The 25,338-nt window shown below is 35.4% G+C and overlaps 1 protein-coding gene across 1 annotated transcript in view; it reads right to left on the reverse strand.

Moving 5' to 3' along the window:
* ZNF804A (zinc finger protein 804A) overlaps nucleotides 1–25,338 on the reverse strand; it is a gene marked incomplete at both ends in the record, with an annotated part of 315,452 nt that overhangs the window by 39,447 nt on the left and 250,667 nt on the right. The gene's annotated exons all lie outside the window — the stretch shown is intronic.

Genomic DNA, 25,338 nt, shown 5'->3' on the forward strand with positions numbered 1-25,338 from the left:
CCTTCTAAACATAGTCAACTGATCCTTGAAAAAGAATAAAGGTAGTATGTTGGAACAAAGATAATCTTTTCAACAAATGATGCTGGAACAACTGGACATTCACATGTTTAAAAAAAACAAAACAAAACTCTAGACACACCTTTTACAAAAATTTACCCAAAATGAAACATAGACCTAAATGTAAAATGCAAAATATAAAACTCCTAGAAGATAACAAGAGAAAACCTAAATGACCTTGGGTATGGTAATGACTTTTTTTTTTTTTTTTTGCTGTACGCGGGCCTCTCACTGTTGTGGCCTCTCCCATTGCAGAGCACAGGCTCCGGATGCACAGGGCCAGCGGCCATGGCTCACGGGCCTAGCCACTCCGCGGCATGTGGGATCCTCCCGGACCAGGGCACGAACCCGTGTCCCCTGCATCGGCAGGCAGACTCTCAACCACTGCGTCACCAGGGAAGCCCTGGTAATGCCTTTTAGATACAACATCAAAGACACGATCTATGAAAGAAATAATCGATAAGCTGAACTTTATTAAAATGAAAATTTTTTGCTTTGCAAAAAGACTATATCAAGAGTATTAGAAAGCAAATCACATACTGGGAGGAAAGATTTGCAAAAGACACATCTTATAAAGGACTGTTATCCAACATATACAAAGATTTCTTAAAACGCAACAATATGAATACAACCAATCAACTGAAGAGTTTAACAGACACCCCACCAAAGGTATATAGATGGCAGATAAGCATATGAAAAGATGCTCTACATCATATGTCATCATGGCAATACAAACTAAGATGAGATACCACTACATAACTATTAGAATGGCCAAAACCCAAAACACTGACAACTCCAAAAGGTGGTGAGGATGTGGAGCAACAGGAACTCTCATTCATTGCTGGTGGGAATGCAAAATGGTACAGCCACTTTGGAAGACAGTTTGCTAGTTTCCTACAAAACTAAACATATTCTTACCATACGATCCAGCAATCACACTCTGTATTATTTACTCAAAGGAGATGAAAACTTATATCCACACAAAAATGTGCCTACACATGTTTATAGCTGCTTTATCATAATTGCTGAAACTTGGAAATAACCAAGATGTCTTTCAGTGAGTGAATGGATAAATAAGCTGTAATACATCCAGACAATGGAATATTATTCAATGCTGAAAAGAAATGAGCTATCAAGCCATGAAAAGACATGGAGGAATCATAAATGCATATTACCAAGTGAAAGCAGCTAATCTGAGAAGGCTTCATAATGTATGATTCAAACTATATGACATTCTGGAAAAAGCAAAATTATTGAGACAGTAAAAAGATAAGTGGCTGTTAGGAATGGGGTGAGAGAAGAATAGGCAGAGCAAAGAGAAATTTTAGGGCAGTGAAAATATTCTATATGATATTATAAGGATGAAAATGTGTCATTACACTTTTATCCAAACCCATAGAATGCATAACACCAATAGTAAACCCTAATGTATAAATTATGGACTTTGGGTGATTACGATGTATCAATCCTTGGTAGAAAATGTACCATTGTGAGTAATGTTGATATAGGGAAGGCTATGCATGTGTGTGGGCAGCAATACCTGAGAAATCTCTGTACCTTCCTCTCAGTTTTATTGTAAACCTAAAACTGCTCTAATGAAAATAGTCTTAAAAATTATATTTATTCTATCAAAATGAAAAATAATATGCTAGTTGTTTTAACTCAATAGGTTTGTCTGTAGCCTTCCTGTTGGTCATTTTTACTCTAAAATCATTATTGATTACAATACAGGCAATAGTGAATTAAATATAATCAGAAATATAACCAGGTAGAATCAAAGTCCCCTTATAATTGCAGGCAAATATATGAGACAAGAATTCCAGGTTTGTTTGTTTTCAAAGAAACAATATGAGAAGCAGAAGGTGGAGAAAAAAATTCTTATGGCATCTTTCCTCTTCCATCATTTTGCATCCTCTTTCATTCAGTTCATACAGCTTTTCAATCAACAAAGAACTGTACATTAACCTTGTCTTTCTCTGACACTGGCTACTGAAAACCATGTGGCTTGGCTCCACTAATTGTAATGTGATGGAAATTTGAAAGAAAATGCCCTTACATGTCAAATGTCAATATTCTTTGCAATAGAATCCCATTAAAAAACAAAATTTGTGTAAAAATATTGCTTTGATGTCCAAAACTAAGGATTATGAAATAAACTGATGAAAAGAAGTAAAGAAGTTCCTTCAGAGAAAGATGACTTGCCGAGAGTTCACAAGTAATCTGTCAAATATTGTGTTTGTTTTTTCTCTTTCTTTCTGTTATGTCCAGAATTTCAGCAAATTTTTCATCTGTTAGCAGTTTGAGTTTTCCTAGATGTATCGATTTCAAGTCATTTTTTGTTTTAAGAAAAACACTGCAATGTGCCATGTGTTTTGTCAAGGTCATACAATTTATAATTTTGAATTAGTGAGCTTCTAGACAACAAAAAGGATACTACTCTGCATATCAATGTATATCGTTAATCTTAGTTATACCTTTGCAGGTTGTTAAGTATATGTAGAATCTGAATAGAACTAATAAATAAGAAGAAAATTTCCAACCATATAGTTGCAGTACCCTAGATTCTAGATACAAAGAACATGGGAAAATGCCTTGAAATTAGAAAAAGAAAATGGACCCCTTACCTGAAAATAGAGTCCAAGAAAAAAAAATAACAATAGAAGGTCTCCTACACAGGAGAATGACTTATAGACATCAGCAATTATGTGTCAGATAGACATACGAGGACTCAAAATATGGCTTATTTTACTCTATCCGAGGCTAGTGAAGTCTAAAACTGCACTGAAACTTCTAAAATCTCTTTGTGTTTTCATTCTCTCTCTTTACTGCTAATATATTCTCCATGTCATTCAGTTCTAAGAAGCATTTCCTTCTGAACAGCATTAACTGAACTTACTTTCTTTTATATATTCCTACTTAAACCTACTGTAGTCAGGTATTTGTCTTCAACCATTCCACAAAACGTCTCTTGTCAAATTTTCCACGTTTCCAAATCCAAAATCAAGTAATCATCTCTCTTTGATTCAATTGTTCATCCCTACTCCTTGACTGTCTTATTTTCTTTTGGCCTCACTGCCACATTTGTTCAAGCCCCAGAGCAAGGTCCTCTTCATTTTCTCAACTTCTAAATTTGTACTAAGGGCTCACTCCTCTCACCACATCTCCCTACATCACCATCAGTTTTATGGTTTTAAACTCCAGGTTACTATGTCTAACTACATAATCATCATCCCGATTTAAATGCTTAGTAGGCATCTCAAACCTAACCTGTCCACAATGGAATGGCTGACTCTAACCCCACACACATTTTTTTTGGTCAGGTTTCTTTAGCACCATTCACTTCAATGCTCTCACAAGAATCTTAAGCCTTTCTTGAATTCTTTCTTTCTTTTACACCCAAAATCTAATCCATCAACATATCTCCTGGCACTTCCATGCCATTCAAATATTCAGATTCTGACCACTTCTCACCGTGAGTACCATTATACCCTAACTCAAGCAACTGTTATCTGTACACTGAATTGCAGCATTAGCCTCCCACTGGTTTCCTTTCTACCATTTTTTTTTTCAAAAAAGCAAATCACATGATCTGACTTTCCAGATGGAAAACTTTTCATCATTCTACAGCATTTAGAATAAATCCCATAATCTGCACTATGGCCTACCAAAATTTTTTTCTTTTTTTTAAATTGATTTTTTATTGGAGTATAGTTGATTCACAATGTTGTGTTAGTTTCTGCTGTACAGCAAAGTGATCATTTATACATATATATATCCACTCTTTTTAAAACTCTTTTCCCATATAGGTCATTTGTGGAGTATTGAGTAGAGTTCCCCGTGCTATACAGTAGGTTCTTATTAGTTATTTGTTTTACATATATAGTAGTGTGTATATGTCAATCCCAATCTCCTAATTTATCCTCCCCCTTACCCCCTTAGTAACCATATATTTGTTTTCTACATCTGTGACTCCATTTCTGTTTTGTAAGTAAGTTCATTTGTATCATTTTTTTTTAGATTCCACATAGAAGTGATATCATATGATATTTGTCTTTCTCTGTCTGACTTACTTCACTCAGTATGGCAATCTCTAGGTCCATCCATGTAGCTGCAAGTGGCCTACCAAAATTTACCTAATCTGGCCCTAAGCATCTTTTCCAAATTCATCTCCTATAGATTTCCTTAGCTTACACTTTTGCCAGTCACATATCTTCCTTTTTTCTTGAACGAATCCAAACACAATCCTGCCCCAGTTTATTTTGGTTAGTATTCCCACAGATATCTCTATTACCTGTTCACTCAATTTAAATTTCTGCTTAACTGTCACCTCCTCAGAGAGGCCTTTACTCATTTTCTTATCTAAAATAACAGCTATTTCTCATTTAACTTCTTTTTATTTTTCTTCCAAGATGTAAATATCTAAACTTAATTATTGAGTTTTGAGTCTGTTTACTGATTCACCAAAATTAAGTTCTGTGAAAGAAAAATCTTTTTTTTTCACTATTGATATTCACCTAGATTAGTTCCTCATGTGTATGTATACTTACAACCTGATCCATTTATGATTAAATCATTGCATAGTTCCTTTTTTCCCCCTGCCAGTTACTTTTATAATTTCAGGAAATGCATATAATCAATATAATTACAATAAATTTATTAGATACATGCATTGTATTTAGAGCAATAAATTAAATGAAATCCTATATAAATTATATTTCCTTCTCTCTTCTTCCCCAATGACAGTCTTAATATTATTGTTCTTACATGAAAGAAAAAGAAAAGACAATTCCCTTAACAGTTGTCACAGTGTAAAATTATTATAAAAGCTCCATTTCAAAAAGAAGTTTCCTGAATTACAGCACAGCTTTCACTACACTGGAGCTTTGTGATATGTTACTGATCTGAGACACATTGCACATACCATGAGTGAGGAGCATTTTAAAAACTCACAGTAAATTTTTTCTTTAATTACTTGAAAAGCCTATAATGTGGGTGTTAATGTCACTGTTGCACTCAAAGTTATAATTTTCAAAACTGGGAAATAGTCAAAAGAGTGTACAGTATTTTTAGTTAAGTGCTGGCCATTATCTAGGAAACCTTCCAGGAATAATCTGATGTATCTACAAGGGTGGTCATCTATGGTTTTTTTTCCATTGATAAGGCTATTTTAGAGCTCAGGAAATTAAGCTGTAGAAAATGGAGAGTAATGTCAATTATTATTGTCCACTGAAATGAAAATATATTTTATCCAGTAGAGATACAATTGATTTTTGTCCTTTAAAAAATATAACCCAAAATATTACATTTTATTGTCCTACAGGGTATAAACCAGTTTAGATGTATTAAAATATTAATATCAGCATTCCTGACTAACTATATAGCATTCAACTATATAGAAAAACTATATAGTTTTTCTTTAAGTTATCCTTTGAACCAATCTTAGTTTCTTATTGCTTTCTTAATTAATTAGCTGAATAAAATGTTTAAACATATCATGTTATATTTTATGATGGTCATGATTTTACTTTTTGAGGGAAAGAAGGTAACAGATATCCATATCTATATACACATATACATGCATGTGTTAATTTATGTATGACACTTCCAAAATAAATTTTTTGTAATTTTGTTTGCTATATTTCTTTGTCTTAACTCTCTAAAATCATTGTGACCAATGATAAGCTAAATAAATACAGTGTGGTATTTTCTTTAAAATATTTTGTGCTGACTTTTTGACAAACTGCCGTATTTTTTTCTTTATCTTTCCCCTTATGTGACTCACACTTGCATTGCAACACTAATAATAAGGTTTCTTACAGATTCAAAGGCAAAAGAGCTTCTGTAGCCCACAGAAATATTTGGGGTGAAAATAAAATTGGGGTTAATATGTAGCATATCTTCTTTTATCAGACACGTCACTTAAGCTTTTAGCACACATCTTTGTTGATGTAAGACAACGGTGACATATTTTTATATTAAAAAACACACTGATCTGCTGAGAAAAGCAGTTTTTCATATTGTGTAGAGGATTTTGTTAACAGATTTTGTGACATGAATCATGCTTCCCTGGTTGGAAAACATCGTGCTGATGATTTGAACTTTACCTTTGGTTGCCTTGGGGAATATCAATAAGAGGTGTCAAATGTTTCCCCATTAGTATCCCTGTTTATCCTACAAAGATAAGCAAGTTGTCTCTGACTGAGTACATAGGCAGAATCTTCCAAATTGCTACAAATACACTGAGGTAAATTTTGAACAGGAGTAAAGTTGAGGGGGTATTGTACCATACCACATCAAAGTTTCCTAAAGAGTAAAATCTGTATGAAGAAAATAATTTTTGGATTAATATATTTATTTTTACAGATTTTTGAATTAAATGTATTTTATATACATTATACTGCATATTGGGTACAACGTACTTAGTTAGGCATGAAACTGAATATGAAGCAATATTAAATAATAGTGACAATGGTTTGCCCATCAAAACAAAAAAAACAAAACATACATAAAGATATATGTATTTGTGTGTGTGCACCTTTAGTATACATTGATATATATCTGTACTTAAATGTAAAAATATATATGCATATCAGAATACATATACTTTAATACACAGTACCATTAATATAAAGATACAAATGATGTAGAATACAAAATTGTATCTATCTAAAAATATGCATACACATGAAGAAAGTTAGGAAAAAATCATTTTGTTACTAGGGTAAACAAATGTGGGAATTTTTTCCATATCTCAAAATGTTTATATATGTATATATGGTATTGATCTCTTTTTGTAAGGCAGCTATTAGAACCTGTCAGAAGCTCTGGACCCCATGATTCTGACACAGTGCTGTCAAACTTTAAAGCAACACAGCACACATTAAAGTTAACCTCTTGAAAATTTGTGTACCTCATTTTGGATATAGGTAATTCTGAACTTATGCTCAGAATACACATCAACCAACAGAAAAGCAGAGAATCAACAAACAAAAAGTTGAACAAAAGAATTGAAAGAGCAGGTTGTTGTAGTGGGGCTAGGAGCATAGCATACCGTATCTTAAAAATGGGTTCTGCATAAGAAATTATGCAACTGCTATTCAACAATTGAGCAGGAGATGGAGATGAGAGGTAGGATATAGGGGGGAGGTTGGGGAGAAATCCATGAATAGTTTTATTTGAAATTCTGCTTTACTTGGAGCAAATTTCAGCATTACTTTTATGTACTAATTATCATAATGTAATGTTAAATAATGGTATCTGGATATATTCCAAGGTACATTCTATGCAGAACTATATTTACATAGCATCAACTATTTTTAAATTGTCCTTAGACAATCTTTTACATCCTAGGAAAAAGATTTTGAATACTACTGATTACACTCAGAGAAACCAAGGCAAAGCCATAGTGACACACGTAGCACAGAACAAGGAAGTGTTAAAAAAAATTATTCTCCCCCACTAGGGACAGAATATCATCATTAGGGAAAAGTGCTATTTTCAAGTAGATTAGATAATATTGAAAATAGAAGGAGGAATATTGGAAAATACAAAGTGTTAAAACACCCAATGATTAGTTTCGTGTGTTTTAGAAGGAAAAGATCTACTTAAATGCTTAGGATAAAATGGCGAGAAAATGCCTAGAACCCTGTTTTATGGAATATGAAAAGAGAGACTACTATTTGCAAGTCATAGTCATTTGAAAGTTGCTAGCATTCTGAGATACAATCACGGAAAATCTATATTATTTTAAGCCTGTTTCTTGCCTTTCTTAGAATAAACATTTCTATCAGTGTCACTGTAAGGTTTACATAACAATATTGTGATAATCGTGCATGACATCTCAGAAGTTGTCTGTCCACAGCATAATGATCACAGTAACACAATAGAATTTCAGCATATGAAGAACTGATGATACCAGGTTACACAATAACTTGTGTTAGCAAATGTTATGACTTCTTCAAAGTCCATATTTAAAAAAAAAGTGTCATAATTTTGGCAACTTGAAAAAGCAGAGATGATCCAAATATGCATTAAAAGGAAGAGCCGTTTATTTCAAAAAAGGAAATATTTCTTAGAGGTGAGGTTGCAAACATCACCACGGTCTGCTATCAGAAGGTGTGAGCATAATAAAGAAACCAATCTTACAAAAATTCAGTGAATTAAATATTGTCAGAATTCTTCTTTGTCAAAGCTGCTCATGGAGATTTAATTACTTACAGGGATACCAACCTCAAATAAACAAGACAGCAAATATTTATATTCCTGGATAAGAGCAGAATGCAGAGGAATTGAAATATATATATATAATAATCATATATATACAAATATATATGTATATATATACATTTTTTGCCTCTCTCATCTTATTCGCTGTTTTGAGTTATCTACAAGACATTATTGTCTATTTGTGCAACTATAGAAATAATTTGTTCTTATACAAATTATCCAGATTATTGAAATTGACTTATGTTTAAGGTACTAGCTAGTGACTTCTAAATGTAATAGTCCATTTTATTCTTTTTTTAACATCTTTATTGGAGTATAAGTGCATTACAATGTTGTGCTGGTTTCTGCTGTATAAAAAAGTGAATCAACTATATGTATATATATATATACCCATATCCCCTCCCTCTTGCATCTCCCTCCCACCCTCCCTATCCCACCCCTCTAGGTGGTCACAAAGCACCCAGCTGATCTCCCTGTGCTATGCAGCTGCTTCCCACTAGCTATCTATTTTACATTTGGTAGTGTATATATGTCAATGCCACTCTCCCATTTCGTCCCAGCTTACCCTTTCCCCTCCCAGTGTCCTCAAGTCCATTCTCTATGTCTGCGTCTTTACTCCTGTCCTACCCCTAGGTTCTTCTGAACCTTTTTTCTTTTTTTTTTTAGATTCCATATATATGTATTAGCATATGGTATTTGTTTTTCTCTTTCTGACTTACTTCACTCTGTATGATAGACTCTATGTCCATTCACCGCATGACAAATAACTCAATTTCGTTTCTTTTTATGGCTGAGTAATATTCCATTGTATATGTGTGTCACATCTTTATCCATTCATCTGTCAGTGGACACTTACACTGCTTCCAAGTCCTGGCTATTGTAAATAGTGCTGCAATGAATATTGTGGTACATGACTCTTTTTGAATTATGGTTTTCTCAGGGAATATGCCAAGTAGTGGGACTGCTGGGTCGTATGGTAGTTCTATTTTTAGTTTTTTAAGGAACCTACATAGTGTTCTCCCCAGTGACTGTTATCAATTTGCATTCCCACCAACAGTGCAAGAGGGTTCCCTTTACTCCACACCCCCTCTAGCATTTATTGTTTGTAGATTTTTTGATGATGACCATTCTGACCAGTTTGAGGTGATACCACATTGTAGTTTTGGTTTGCATTTCTCTAATGATTAGTGATGTTGAGCATCCTTTCATGTGTTTGTTGGCAATCTGTATATCTTCTTTGTCTATTTAGGTCTTCGGCCCATTTTTGGATTGGGTTGCTTGTTTTCTTGATATTGCACTGCATGAGCTGCTTGTATATTTTGGAGATTAATCCTTTGTCAGTTGCTGAGGTCTCTGAGACTGTCCTTAATTCTTTTCTTTTTTCTTAATTCTGCTCTGCAGTAGTTATTTCTACTATTTTATCTTTCAGGTCATTTATCCGTTCTTCTGCCTCAGTTATTCTGCTATTGGTCCCTTCTAGAGAGTTTTTAATTTCATTTATTGTTTTCATGATTGTTTGTTTTCTCTTTAGTTCTTCTAGGTCCTTGATAAACATTTCTTGTATTTTCTGCATTCTATTTCCAAGATTTTGGATCATCTTTACTATAATTATTCTGATTTCTTTTTCAGGTAGACTGCCTATTTCCTCTACATTTGTTAGGTCTGGTGGGTTTTTACCTTGCTCCTTCCACTGCTGTGTGTTTCTTTGTCTTCTCATTTTGCTTAACTTACTGTGTTTAGGGTCTCCTTTTCACAGGCTGCCGATTTTTGGTGTCTGCCCCCAGTGGGTAAGGTTGGTTCAGTGGGCTGTGTAGGCCTCCTGGTGCAGGGGACTGGTGCCTGTGTTCTGGTGTGTGAGGCTGGATGCTGTCTTTCTGGTGGGCCTGACCACGTCCACTGGTGTGTTTTGGGGTGTCTATGAACTAATTATGATTTTAGGCAGAGTCTTTGCTAATCAGTGAGGTTGTGTTCCTGTGTTTCTAGTTGTTTGGCATGGGGTGTCCAGCACTGGAGCTTCCTGGTCATTAAGTGGAGCTGGGTCTTAGCATTTAGATGGAGAGCTCTCACCGATTGATATTACACGTGGCCGGGAGGTCTCTGGTGGTCCAATGTCTTGAACTCAGCTCTCCCACCTCAGAGGCTCAGGCCTGACACCTGGCTGGAGCACCAGGACCCTGTCAGCCACATGGCCAGGTACGTGGGGGAGTTTCTTGCCCTTTGGGAAATCTTCTGTAAGCATTCAGTAGGTGTTCTGTAAGAGTTGTTCCACATGTAGATGTGTTTTTGATGTATTTGTGGGTAAGAATGTGATCTCCACGTCTTACTCCTCTGCCATCTTGAAGGTCCTCCTATTCTAAAATATACATAAATACAAAAGCTTTCTATCATATTAGGTGCATTTCTCTACTGTATCTTACTTTTTAAATTCTTTTTTGGCATAATTGTATGTAGATAACATGTAATAAAACCCTTTGCTTAAAGTTGTAGTATTTTTCACTTCCCCTGAACATTAATTGACTCAATAGACAGCCATCAACCTAACAGATGTTGGAAGGTGGGAGGGAAGGAGACTTCAACTCCACTGGGGAAAGCTTAAGACAATGACATGAGTTCAGATACTAGAAATGAATATTTTATCCAGTCTGGCTCAGACTCAAGAATGGACAAAACCTTCAGTTTAATTCTATTCAAATCATGGTTTGAATATGAAATGTCAAAGCAGTACAGTTCATTGAAGATGAAGACATATGTGTGTGCTTCTCTTGGAGCCGTCATTTGGGGCAGTGGGGATGCTCTATAGGAGGAAATTTTTAAGTTTTCCCCTTGTTCTGATCCTCCAAATGGTTAAAAAAAAAAAAACCACAACAAAACAGTACAGTTAGATGAATACACAGCCCAGGAAAAATCCCAGGAAAGATGTTTGAAATGGACTGAATCATTAATTGCTTTACCTGTCTCTCATATTTTCTTATTAACCTTTAAATATTATTTTGCAGATGAAAAATTACACCCAAATATCAAGAAGAGATTTCTTTCTTAAGTATCACTTTACTGAACAGAAGCTTAAATGATTAGGAAATGTTCAAATTTGAGAATAAAGCTGCTCCATTTCTATAGCACTACAAGTCCCTGCAGGACAGCAAATTCCAACAATCTGGCCTGACAGTGACTTCCTCTGGAGCAGAACAAAACAGCATGCCATAAAGCACAGAATCTTGACTTGCTGGGTTAAGGTCACTTCAGTGCCTTTTGGGAGATATTTCAGCCACACTGAAACTGTTAAGGTAAAAAACAAAATGTTTGAGGGGCAGCAACAATAAGGCAATCATTCCCTTTTCTATCTTTTCATAGTATCAGCGTGACAAATCTCTTACAGTGAAAATAACTCTGAATTGCCCATAGGCTACCAGGTGAGAAGACAGACACGGTGTGGCTTTGGTTCAGGGCAGATGTACAGGTAAAAGGGTTTACAGGAAAATCTTTTCTTTTTCCTGATAGTGAGTTTCCCACTTTAAAAAAAAAAATCTCAATGACTAGAATTCAGAATGACAACTTCACTGGAAAATATTCTAATACTCTTTTTACATGAGAATCACTTAGAAAATGTGGAATTGAGAATGAAGTACGTATGACTATTTATGACGAACACATAAGCTTTAACCTGTGTTATACTTGATGATATAGAATCCTTAAAATTAAGACCCAGATAGGCCAATGAAGTCACCTGATCTAAACTCTCTGTATATAGATGCGGAAATAGAGCTCTGGGAAGGCGAAGATAAAAAGCTTTGCCCTTAAAAGAAGTTTGTGATAGAGCCTGCCTGGTCTCTTGACTCCTAAGTGCATTTGCTACACAATGAAATGTATGTTTACATAGTTTCCTCAAGCAAAAAATGTATATAGGTATGTGATTTTTTTAGACTTTTTAAAAAGTTTCCTTTGACATTTCTAAGTTTGGGTAAATAGATAACTTAAATGAAGGATCAGGCTTACTATGCCATTTCCTTTAAACTTTCATCTTTCTAAAATGTAGCAAAAAATGTTGCTGTTTTTCAATAAACATATCTATTGCAACCATGTTATTTATTACTTAAATAAGGACTCTATTAATAATTAAACCAGGATGATGGATATAAAGTGAGACTGTCGTAGGATATTGGGATGTATAGTTATCCTTAAAATACTGTATTTTCTGGTATGAAAAACTAATTCTGTTTTTAAAATAATAAATTAACTATTATTTTTTATATTTATGTAGGTTAAAATAATGATTTGCATTTAAACTGTCACTTATCTGCATATAATTAGATTTTATGCATGTTAATAAAATCCTGTGCTTCTCTGGGCTTTTGAATAAAGAATTCTATAAAAACATAAATATGATAAAAAATTGTGCACTTCTTACATTAATATTGAGGGCTCATCTGGTCAAATGATAATGAGAGAAAGATCAATGGAAATGTATCTCTACCTTTTTTATCTTTTCCTGGAAAACTTTATTTTCCCATATTCGTTGAAGTTTAACAAGCAAGATGATCCTGATAAACAGGGGAGATGTGCTTTCTTAAAAAAATGGTGAAATATTTGAATGGCACATGGAAAAGCTAACAATAACTTCAATTATAATTCTGCATTTAATATTGAATTACTACTTCATTGCAATTAAGACAGCTTCTATAACTATGACGGAATAGTTTGAGACTTTGAGAACATATTTGTTTGACTATGATATTTCTTTGTTTAATGATTCAGTCCATAGTATTTTATATGTGCAATTGTATGAAGCATTATATTAAACTGAATAACCCTGACCCCATTCTCCAGTTTAAGAATTAGAACATATTTCATATACTCATGTGATCCTTTGGTATCACATCACCCTACTTCACTCCTTGAAGTAACCACCGTCTTGAGTTTCATATTCACCATTTTCCATTTCCCAAAGAGGGATAGATCACATGTTTATAAACTTAAAAACAATAGCATTAAGTTTTTTTTTCTGGACAAAATAAAAAGTGTGCAGTCTTTCACAACTTTTTGTTCAATCAATATTACATTTCTAAGATTCTTTCATGTTATATTTACCTAAAGTTAGTTTATTTGAACTACAGAATAATTTTGCATTGTGTGAATACATCACAATTTATTTTCAAATTTTGTTGTTCATAGCTATTATTATTAAGAGGCTTTTGTTTTGTTTCAGTATGTTAATATATAAATTTGTAAGATTGTTTTCCTGAGTTGCCAGATCAATTCATACTTTCACAAATGATGTGTAAGATTTTCCATTGATACACATCATTATCACCTGAGATCATCAAATTTTATTTTTTCCAATTTGGTGGGTACAAAATTATTGCTCATTTTTTACCAATTTGTAATATATTTATGGGTCTTTAGTGTTTCTTCTTTGTAAATTTCCACCATATTTTGGTCCAGTTTTCTACTGGGTTGTTTTTCTTTTTCTCATGAATTCATATTTTTAATAAGATCCGAACACGAAGTCTTTCTTGGTATATATATTACAAATATATTTTCCCAATTTCTGGCTTGTGGTTTTACTTTCTTTACTGAAAATTTCTTGTGATAAAATATTATTTTTGATGTAGTTAAACTTACCAATCTTTTCTACAATGCTTTGTGCTTTCAATGCCTTATTTAACATATACTTGTGTATTACTCTGAAGTCATAAAAATATTTCCCACAATACTGTTCTAAATTTTTACAAGTTTTTATTTTAAACTCTTTAATTCATCTGACATTGATATTGCTCGATTGTTCATTTATTGTGTGAAGAAGGAGTCAATCTCTTTTTTAAAAAAATATAGATAACTAATCATCACATACTATTGTCTGGAAAGTATATCTTTTTACCACTGAGGTGCTTTCTGCCTCTGTTATTTAACAAATTTCCAAACATAAGTGGATTTTTACATCACAGCTCTAGATTCTGTGCCATTAATCAATCTGTCCAAGTCTGCGACAATAGAGCTGTATATAATAGTCTTGGCATCCAGCAGGACAAATCTTCCGACTTTTAGTTGCCTTTTTAGAATTGTATTCATTCTTACATATAAATTGTGCAATCAGTTTTTAAAGTTAAATATTAAAAAATATTGAGATTTTGATTAGAGTTTTTGATCTTTGATTATGATCCCTGATTTTGTTAATCACATTCAATGGAAAATCTAAATCAAGGTTGCTTTTTTTTCAAGAGTAATTTGTATATGTTTCAGTCAAGAACTAGGGGCAATATTCATTTTAATCCAGAAGTCTTAGTCAAAGTTTACCAACTGCTGACCATGGTTCATTTCCAAACTACAAAGCTCGTAGTGTGATTTACTCTTCATTCAGTTCCACATTTTGTAGTTTATTATTACTGCATGCCCAGGTTTTAGCCAGTAGCTTCCCACTCCTCAGCACTTCCTCACCCCATGGTCTTTAGAGATATCATCCTTCCTAGAAACTCAGCAATTCAATTAAAAATTTGTATTGTAGAGGATCTATTTGTTTTATAGCACAAGGGTCCTTTGGAGCATCTTGTGTGCTACTCTACTGAAAGTGAAACCTCTGAGGTAGTTCTAAAAGTGCTATTTGCTTTTAATAATTTTCTCACATAAAAAAACACTCACAATACAAATCCAAAATACATTGATGTTAAAAAGATACGAAACACTTTGAAGAATACACATAATATATGCTATTTAAATTGTTGCTATATTATAATCAGTAACACTACTTTATAAAGGAAAAATACTCATGAATGTGGAAGCATTCAAGATACTCGTCCAACTTAGTCACTTCATCCTCATAAATAATATTCTCCTCACAATTAGTTTCACCTAAGTATAAATCTATAAATAAATAATTTTATTCTTTTGAAACTCTTACCTACCTCGAAGCTGCGGTTTATTACAAAACCTCAAAAGGAATTTGACTCTGGCCTTTTTACATTTATTTATATAGGAAGCATTGATTTGGTGTGTAAACTGTGAAAAATGCTGCATTAGATGTTGTGAGGGATGAAGACATAAAGGAAACAATCCTTGTTATTAAAAGGTTACAATCCAAAGGCTTTCAAGTTTTAAGGTAAAAAGAAAATATTGCAAAAATGAAGTCTAAATTGTGAACTACTGTGATCACCTCCATACACCTGAGCCTCCTCCTCTTTTTAACTCTCTGTTAGCAAGTCTTAGTAATAAAAGTGCAAGAGAGATTCTGAAGTTATCCAAGGAGCATGTGGATGAGAGAAACAGATTTTTCTTTGAAGCTTAGAGTTCAAATGCAACACATACTCTGCCATACACGAATTTGCAAAGATACATGAGGCAGGCAAAACAGCTCATAGGTCAAGATTATCTGTCTACATTTCAGACTCTATTAGCCTTTTTGAAGTAAAAATAGATACTTTGGGGAAGCCTACATAAAGGAAGTCTCAGAGGCAAGCTGTCAGTGTCCCAAACATTTTAGGAGAAAAATTTTAGTACGTAGTATAATAAAAACTAATTAAATACTGAACTTTTACTATTTTTTTACACTTTGCAAAGTGTGTTCATGTGCATTCTCTCATTTATTCCTCCTAAGAATTAGTAATAGAATTACATGAGCCTTTGCTCATTTTACCCAAGGCAAGTAGTGGCAGGACTAGGGTTCATTCCACCAGTAACCACCCCCCCCCTTTTGCCCTGTATCAGGTGGTCCTTAGAATCATATCTCTGGAGGTAAAGAATGTATGAGATGAGTGGTCTCTTTGTCTTTTTCTAATTCCATGCAAGAAGTGTCCTAATCACAAGTAGGTTTTCTTACCTGAAAGTTAAGTTATATGGACTTTGAGTATAAGTATTTCTTATGTAGGCGTTTTCTATAGGAGACCAAAAACGTTGCTTTGCTACTGAGATAGGTTAGTATTTTACTAAGAGTTTATTTTTGTTTTGCTTTTTAGGGCACAAGTAAAAAGTATTAAGCTAGGGTTTGGTTTTATTTTTCCTGTTAAGTTCATTTATTAATACCAAGCTGAAATATCTCTCAGAATCCAAGGAAAGGATCTGCATATCAGTTAATGGAAATACTGCTTATTTTTCTGAAAGCCATTCAAAATCAAAATTCCTATTTCCATACTGTTTCCTTCAATTGTCACATGGCCACATAGACCTCATTTTCTGTGTGCTTATTTTGTCCTCTATTTAAGCAAACCAGTTTTCTCAACTTTTCAATGCATTTAGCCACAGCAGAGGATTACATATGTAAAGTGTTAGGTTCAGACATAATCAGAGAGTAGACAGGCTTTTTTTGTTTTTGTTTTGTTTTTTTAACAATTTTATGGAGTAATATTGCTTTACAATGTTGTGTTAGCTTCTGCTTTAAAAGAAAGTGAATCAGCTATACATATACATATATCCCCATATATCCTCGCTCTTGGATCTCCCTCCCACCCTCCCTATCCCACCACTCTAGGTGGTCACAAAGCACTGAGCTGATCTCCCTGTGCTATGTAGCTGCTTCCCACCAGTTATTAATTTTACATTTGGTAGTGTATGTATGTCCATGCCACTCTCTCACTTTGTCCCAGCTTACCCTTCCCCCTCCTGGTGTACTCAAGTCCATTTTCAACATCTGCGTCTTTATTCCTGTTGTGCCCCTAGGCTCTTCAGAAGCATTTTTCTTTTTTTTTCCTTAGATTCCATATGTATGTGTTAGCATACGGTATTTGTTTTTCACTTTCTGACTTACTTCACTCTGTATGACAGACTCTAGGTCCACCCACCTCACTACAAATAACCCAATTTCGTTTCTTTTTATGGCAGAGTAATATTCCATTGTATATATGTGCCACATCTTCTTTATCCATTCATCTGTTGATGGACACTTAGGTTGCTTCCATGTTCTGGCGATTGTAAATAGTGCTGCAATGAACATTGTGGTACATGTCTCTTTTTGAATTATGGTTTTCTCAGGGTATATGTCCAGTAGTGGGATTGCTGGATCATATGGTAGTTCTATTTTTAGTTTTTTAAGGAACCTACATACGATTCTCCATAGTGGCTGTATCAATTTACATTCCCACCAACAGTACAAGAGGGTTCCCTTTTCCCCACACCCTATCTAGCATTTACTGTTTGTAGATTTTTTGATGATGGCCATTCTGACCAATTTGAGGTGATACCGCATTGTAGTCTTGATTTGCATTTCTCTGATGATTAGTGATGTTGGACATCCTTTCGTGTGTTTGTTGGCAATCTGTATATCTTCTTTGTCTATTTAGGTCTTCTGCCCATTTTTGGATTGGGTTGCTTGTTTTTTTGATATTGCACTGCATGAGCTGCTTGTATATTTTGGAAATTAATCCTTTGCCAGTTGCTTCATTTGCAAATATTTTCTCCCATTCTGAGGGTTGTCTTTTCATCTTCTTTAAGTTTTCCTTTGCTGTGTAAAAGGTTTTAAGTTTCATTCAGTCCCATTTGTTTATTTTTCTTCTTATTTCCATTTCTCTAGGAGGTGGGTCAAAAAGGATCTTGCTATGATTTATATCATAGAATGGTCTGCCTATGTTTTCCTCTAAGAGTATTAGAGTGTCTGGCCTTACATTTAGATCTTTAATACATTTTAAGTTTATTTTTGTGTATGGTGCTAGGGAGTATTCTAATTTCATTCTTTTACGTGTAGCTGTCCACTTTTCCCAGCATGACTTATTGAAGTGACTGTCTTTTCTCCATTGTATATTCTTGCCTCCTTTAACAAAAATAAGGTGACCATATGTGCATGAGTTAATCTCTGGGCTTTCTATCCTGTTCCATTTATCTATATTTCTGTTTTTATGTCAGTACCATACTGTCTTGACTACTGTAGCTTTGTAGTATAGTCTGAAGTCACAGAACCTGATTCCTCCAGCTCCATATTTCTTTCTCAAGATTCCTTTGGCTATATGGGGTCTTTTGTGTTTCCATACGAATTGTAAAATTTTTTGTTCTAGTTCTGTGAAAAATGCCATTGGTAGTTTGATAGGGATTGCATTGAATCTGTAGATTGTTTTGGGTAATATAGTCATTTTCACAATATTGATTCTTCCAATCCAAGAACATGGTATATATCTCTATCTCTTTGTATCATCTTTAATTTCTTTCATCAGTGTGTTATAATTTTCTGCATACAGGTCTTTTGTCTCCTTAGGTAGGTTTATTCCTAGGTATTTTATTGTTACAATGGTAAATGGGAGAGTTTCTTAATTTCACTTTCAGATTTTTCATCCTTAGTGTACAGGAATGCAAGAGATTTTTGTGCATTAATTTTGTATCCTGCTACTTTACCAAATTCATTGATTAGCTTTAGTAGTTTTCTGGTAGCATCTTTAGGATTCTCTATGTATAGTACCATGTCATCTACAAACAGTGACAGCTTTACTTCTTCTTTTCCAATTTGGATTCCTTTTATTTCTTTTTCTTCTCTGGTTGCCGAGGCTAAAACTCCCAAAACTATGTTGAATAATAGTGGTGAGAATGGACAACCTTGTCTTGTTCCTGATCTTAGAGGAAATGGTTTCAGTTTTTCACCATTGAGAACGATATTGGGTGTGGGTTTGTCATATGTGGCCTTTATTATGTTGAGGTAAGTTCCCTCTATGCCTACTTTCTGGAAGGTTTTTATCATAAATGGGTGTTGAATTTTGTCAAAAGCTTTTTCCACATCTATTGAGATGATCATATGGTTTTTCTCCTTCAATTTGTTAATATGGTTTATCATATTGATTGATTTGCGTATATTGAAGAAACCTTGCATTCTTGGGATAAACCCCACTTGATCATGGTGTCTGATTCTTTTAAAGTACTGTCGGATTCTGTTTGCTAGTATCTTGTTGAGAATTTTTGCATCTATGTTCATCAATGCTATTGGCCTCATCAATGCTATTAGTTTTCTTTCTTTGTGACACTGTTATCTGGTTTTGGTATCAAGGTGATGGTGGCGTCGCAGAATGAGTTTGGGAGTGTTCTTCCCTCTGCTATATATTTTGGAAGAGTTTGAGAAGGATAGCTGCTTAGCTCTTCTCTAAATGTTTGATAGAGTTCACCTGTGAATCCTGCTGGTCCTGGGCTTTTGTTTGTTGGAAGATTTTTAATCACAGTCTCAATTTCAGTGCTTGTGATTTGTGTCTTTATATTTTCTGTTTCTTCCTGGTTCTGTCTCGGAAGGTTGTGCTTTTCTAAGAATTTGTCCATTTCTTTAAGGTTGTCCATTTTATTGGCATATAGTTGCTTGTAGTAATCTCTCATGATCCTTTGTATTTCTGCAGTGTCAGTTGTTACTTCTCCATTTTCATTTCTAATTCTATTGATTTGAGTCTTCTCCCTTTTTTTCTTGATTAGACTGGCTAATGGTTAATCAATTTTGTTTATCTTCCCAAAGAACCAGCTTTTAGTTTTATTGATCTTTGCTCTTGTTGCCTTCATTTCTTTTTCGTTTATTTCTGATCTGATCTTTATGATTTCTTTCCTTCTGCTAACTTTGGGGTTTTCTTGTTCTTCTTTCTCTAATTGCTTTAGGTGTAAGGTTAGGTTGTTTATTTGAGATGCTTCTTGTTTCTTGAGGTAGGATTGTATTGCTATAAACTTCCATCCTAGAACTGCTTTTCCTGCATCCTGTAGGATTTGGGTTGTCATGTTTTCATTGTATTTGTTTCTACCTATGTTTTGATTTCCTCTTTGATTCCTTCACTGATCTCTTCGTTATTAAGTAGTGTATTATTTAGCCTTCTTGTGTCTGTATTTTTTACAGATTTTTTCCTGTAATTGATATCTAGTCTCATAGCATTGTGGTCAGAAAAGATACTTGATACAACTTTAATTTTCTTAAATTTACCAAGGCTTGATGTGTGACCCAAGATATGATCTATCCTGGAGAATGTTCCATGAGCACTTGAGAAGAAAGTGTATTCTGTTGTTTTTGGATGAAATGTCCTATAAATATCAATTAAGTCCATCTTGTTTAATGTGTCATTTCAAACATGTGTTTCCTTATTTATTTTCATTTTGGATGATCTGTCCATTGGTAAAAGTGGGGTGTTAAATTCTCCTACTATTGTTGGGTTACTGTCAATTTCCTCTTTTATGGATGTTAGAATTTGCCTTATGTATTGAGGTGCTCCTATGTTGGATGCATAAATATTTGCAATTGTTATAGCTTCTTCTTGGATTGATCACTTGATCATTATGTAGTGTCCTTCTTTGTCTCTTTTAATAGTCTTTATTTTAAATTCTATTTTGTCTGATATGTAAATTGCTCCTCCAGCTGTATTTTGATTTCCATTTGCATGGAATATCTTTTTCCATCCCCTCACTTTCAGTTTATATGTGTCCCTAGATCTGAAGTGGGTCTCTTGCAGACAGCATATATATGGGTATTGTTTTTGTATGCATTCAGCCAGTCTATGTCTTTTGCTTGGAGCATTTAATCCATTTACATTTAACGTAGTTATCGATAGGTATGTTCCTATTACCATTTTCTTGATCATTTTGCGTTTGTTATTGTAGGTCTTTTCCCTCTTTTGTGTTTCTTGCCTGGAGAAGTTCCTTTAGCACTTTTTGTAAAGCTGGTTTGGTGGTGCTGTATTCTCTTAGCTGTTGCTTCTCTGTAACGGTTTTAATTTCTCCATCAAATCTGAATGAGATCCTTGCTGGGTACAGTAATCTTGGTTGTAGGTTCTTCCTTTTCATCACTTTAAATATGTCCTGCCACTCCCTTCTGGCTTGCAGAGTTTCTGCTGAAAGATCAGCTGTTAGCCTTATGGAGATTCCCTTGTATGTTATTTGTTGTTTTTCCCTTACTGCTTTTAATATTTTTTCTTTGTATTTAATTTTTGATAGTTTGCTTAATATGTGTCTTGGCGTGTTTCTCCTTGGATTTATCCTGTATGGGGCTCTCTGTTCTTCTGGGACTTGACTATTTCCTTTCTTATATTAGGGAAGTTTTCAACTATAATCTCTTCAAATATTTTCTCAGTCTCTTTCTTTTCCTCTTCTTCTTCTGGCACCCCTATAATTCGAATGTTTGTGTGTTTAATGATGTTCCAGGGGTCTCTGAGACTGCCCTCAATTCTTTTCATTCTTTTTTCTTTATTCTGCTCTGCGATAGTTATTTCTACTATTTTATCTTTCAGGTCACTTATCCCTTCTTCTGCCTCAGTTATTCTGCCATTGATTCCTTCTAGAGAATTTAAAATTTCATTTATTGTGTTGTTCATGATTGTTTGTTTGCTGTTTAGTTCTTCTAGGTCCTTGTCAAATATTTCATATATTTTCTCCATTCTATTTCCAAGATTTTGGATCATCTTAACTATGATTACTCTGAGTTCCTTTTTCAGGTAGACTGCCTATTTCCTCTTCATTTGTTTTGTCTGGTGGGTTTTTATCTTGCTCCTTCATCTGCTGTGTGTTTCTCTGTCTTCTCATTTTGCTTAACTTACTGTGTTTAGGGTCTCCCTTTCGCAGGCTGCAGGTTCATAGTTCCTGTTGTTTTTGGTGTCTGCCCCCAGTGGGTAAGGTTGGTTCAGTGGGTTGTGTAGCCCTCCTGGTGCAGGGGACTGGTGCCTGTGTTATGGTGGATGAGGCTGGATCTTGTCATTCTGGTGGGAAGGACCGCGTCCGGTGGTGTGTTTTGGGGTGTCTGTGACCTTATGATTTTAGGCAGCCTCTCTGCTAATGGGGGAGTTGTGCTCCTGTCTTCATAGTTGTTTGGCATAGGGTGCCCAGCACTGTAGCTTGCTGTTCGTTGAATGGAGCTGGGTCTTAGCGTTGAGATGGAGATCTCTGGGAGAACTTCCGCTGTTTGATATTATGTGGTGCTGGGAGGTCTCTGGTAGACCAATGTCCTGAACTCAGCTCTCCCACCTCAGAGTCACAGGCCTGACACCCGGCTGGAGCACCAAGAACCTGTCAGCCACACAGCTCAGAAGAAAAGAACAAAGAAATAAAGAAAGGAAGAATGAAAGGAAGGAAGGAAGGAAGGAAGGAAGAAAGAAAGAAAGGAAGGAAGGAAGCAAGGAAGAAAAATGAAGGAAAGAAAGAAAAAGATAAAATAAAGTTATTAAAATAAAAAATAAAAATAATTATTAAAAATAAAAAGTCATTGACAAAAGAGAAAAAAAAAGGAAGAAGGAAAGAAAGATGAAAGCTACAAACCAAAAAACAAATCCACCAGTGATAGCAAGCATTAAAAACAATACTAAAAAAAAAGAAAAAAAAGGGACAGTCAGAACCCTAGGACAAATGGTAAAAGCAAAGCTATACAGACAAAATCACACAAAGAAGCATACACATACACACTCGCAAAAAGAGAAAAAGGAAAGTATATATATATATTTTTTTTTTTAAAAAAGGAGGAGAGCAACCAAATCAATAAACAAATCTACCAATGATAATAAACTCTAAATACTAAACTGAGATAAACATAAAACCAGAAACAAATTAGGTACAGAAAACAAACCCCAAATCTACAGTTGCTCCCAACCTCCACCACCTCAATTTTGGGATGATTCATTGTATATTCGGGTATTCCACAAACGCAGGGTACATCAAGGTGATTGTGGAGATTTAATCCGCTGCTCCTGGGGCTGCTTGGAGAAAATTCCCTTTCTCTTCTTTGTTCGCACAGCTCCTGGGGTTGAGCTACGGATCTGGCCCTGCCTCTGCTTGTAAGTCGCCTAAGGGCGTCTGTTCTTCGCTCAGACAGGACGTGGTTAAAATAGCAGCTGCTCACTCAGGCTGGGCGGAGGGAGGGGTACGGAATGTGGGGCAAGCCTGTGGTGGCAGAGGCCGATGTGACATTGCACCAGCTTGAGGAGTGCTGTGTGTTCTCCCGGGGAAGCCCTCTCTGGATCACGGGACCCTGGCAATGGTGGGCTGCACAGGCTCCTGGCTGGGTAGGTGTGGATAGTGACCTGCGCTTGCACACAGGTTTCTTGGTGGCTGCAGCAGCAGCCTTAGCGTTTCATGCCTGTCTCTGGTGTCCACGCTGATAGCCATGGCTCGCGTCCGTCTCTGGAGCTCATTTAGGCGTTGCTCTGAATCCCCTCTCCTCGTGGACCCTGAAACAATGGCTTCTTGCCTCTTAGGCAGTTCCAGACTTTTTCCTGGACTCCCTCCCGGCTAGCTGTGGTGCACCAGCCCTCTTCAGGCTGTGTTCACGCAGCCAACCCCAGTCCTCTCTCTGGGATCTGACCTCAGAAGCCTGAGCCTCAGCTCCCAGCCCCCACCCACCCAGGCGGGTGAGCAGACAAGCCTCTCAGGTTGGTGAGTGGTGGTCGGCACCAATCCTCTGTGCGGGAATCTCTCTGCTTTGCCGTCTGCACCCCTGTTGCTGAGATCTCCGTGGCTCCGAAGCTTCCCCCCCGCCCCCCGTCTCCACCAGTGAAGGGGCTTCCTAGTGTGTGGAAAATTTACCCCTTCACAGCTCCCTCCCAGAGGTGTAGGTCCCGTCCCTATTCTTTTGTTTCTGTTTTTTCTTCTTTCTTTTGCCCTACCCAGGTACGTGGGGAGTTTCTTGCCTTTTGGGAAGTCTGAGGTCTTCTGCTAGTGTTCAGTAGGTGTTCTGTAGGAGTTGTTCCACATGCAGATGTATTTCTGTTGTATTTGTTGGGGGGAAGGTGATCTCCACGTCTTACTCCTCTGCCATCTTGAAGGTCTTGTGTGATAGGTTTTTTTTGGTTTGTGTTTTGTTTGTTTACCTTGGTTCCAGTTCTTAGGAGAAAAATATCTGAATTGCCCACCTCCAAATTTTGTTCCCCTCTACTTAATTCGAAGTGGCCAAGGTTTGGGAATCCTGTGGTAAAAACAGAGCTAACTGTCATTGGGATCAAGTGTCTGTTCAGAAAAGGGAGTGCATTCTTTAGGAAGACAGTCTCAAACATGTGCCACAATCCTATGGAGAGGGAATACAATGATCATATAGATTTTAAGTACTTTCAGCTACTGTAACATAGTCTAATGTTAAATTAATCAGTTAAGACTCTGCTATTTACTAGAATTCATGGCCATTTAGATAGTCTGTCTCCAGAGCCTGCTGCCCCTGAGTAGTAGCAAGTGACCAGACCTTCAAAAGAACAAACCAAATTTATCCTGAATTCCCTTAGCTTATCTGTGTACAGTATATAGTATCTTAACTTCATTTAGAATATGGAAATGGAAAGGTCCTCTGATAATCTAAGTGAATTTGATCCTCCAGACAACCTATGGTTGAACAAAGCATTCTTTGGCAAAGGACATTAAGATGTAGCTAGTAAGATATTCTTAAAATACACGTATACATACACACACATTTCCAAATACCTAGTTTACACCATGAAACATACATGTTTGTTTTTAGTTGCTAATAGGAAATGTTTATTCATGAGTGAAGCCAAAAAGAAATTATAAATGCATTTTAATACCTTGCTGGTAAAATAACACTCCATCTTTGCACTCTCGTAAGGAATACAGGAAGATATTAGGAAGAATCAGAGGAACAACTTTCTTAGAGTTACCACATCGGGAACAGCATTCCAGAATCTTTTTATAAAGCACATGAAAGTTACCATAGAATGAAATCAATACTATTTCCTGATGGATTTAATGTTCAAATCAAGCAATGATATACTTATATGAATGTGTTTTTATGTAAGAAAAGAAATGATATTTCCATCAAAACCTTTTCATTAACTGGTGTGCCTGTGGGTCTACTACCAGGAAAAGAAACGCAAGGGCAGATCATTAAATTTAGTCAGCATTAATCAGTGACATATGTAAGCAGAGGGTAATGTTCTCCCTGCAACAGCCTCCCCAAGCACAGTTTTGTTGGTATGACAGAATGGAAAAACTGACAACAAAAGAAAATACATGTCATTGGTCCATAAGTAATTAATGTAATCATTTCCCCCTACTCTTTCATACTTATGGTAAGTGTTAATGGAAAGTTAGTGTAAGTTCATGGGTAAAAAATGTACCTTTAATTAATACCAAAATGACATTTTGGATGATTTTTGTGAGTGATGGCTAAAAAGGAAAGTATTTATAAGTTGACAATAACTAAGC

Source organism: Grampus griseus (genome assembly GCF_964374135.1).
Source record: "Grampus griseus genome assembly, chromosome: 7".
NCBI lineage: Eukaryota > Metazoa > Chordata > Mammalia > Artiodactyla > Delphinidae > Grampus > Grampus griseus.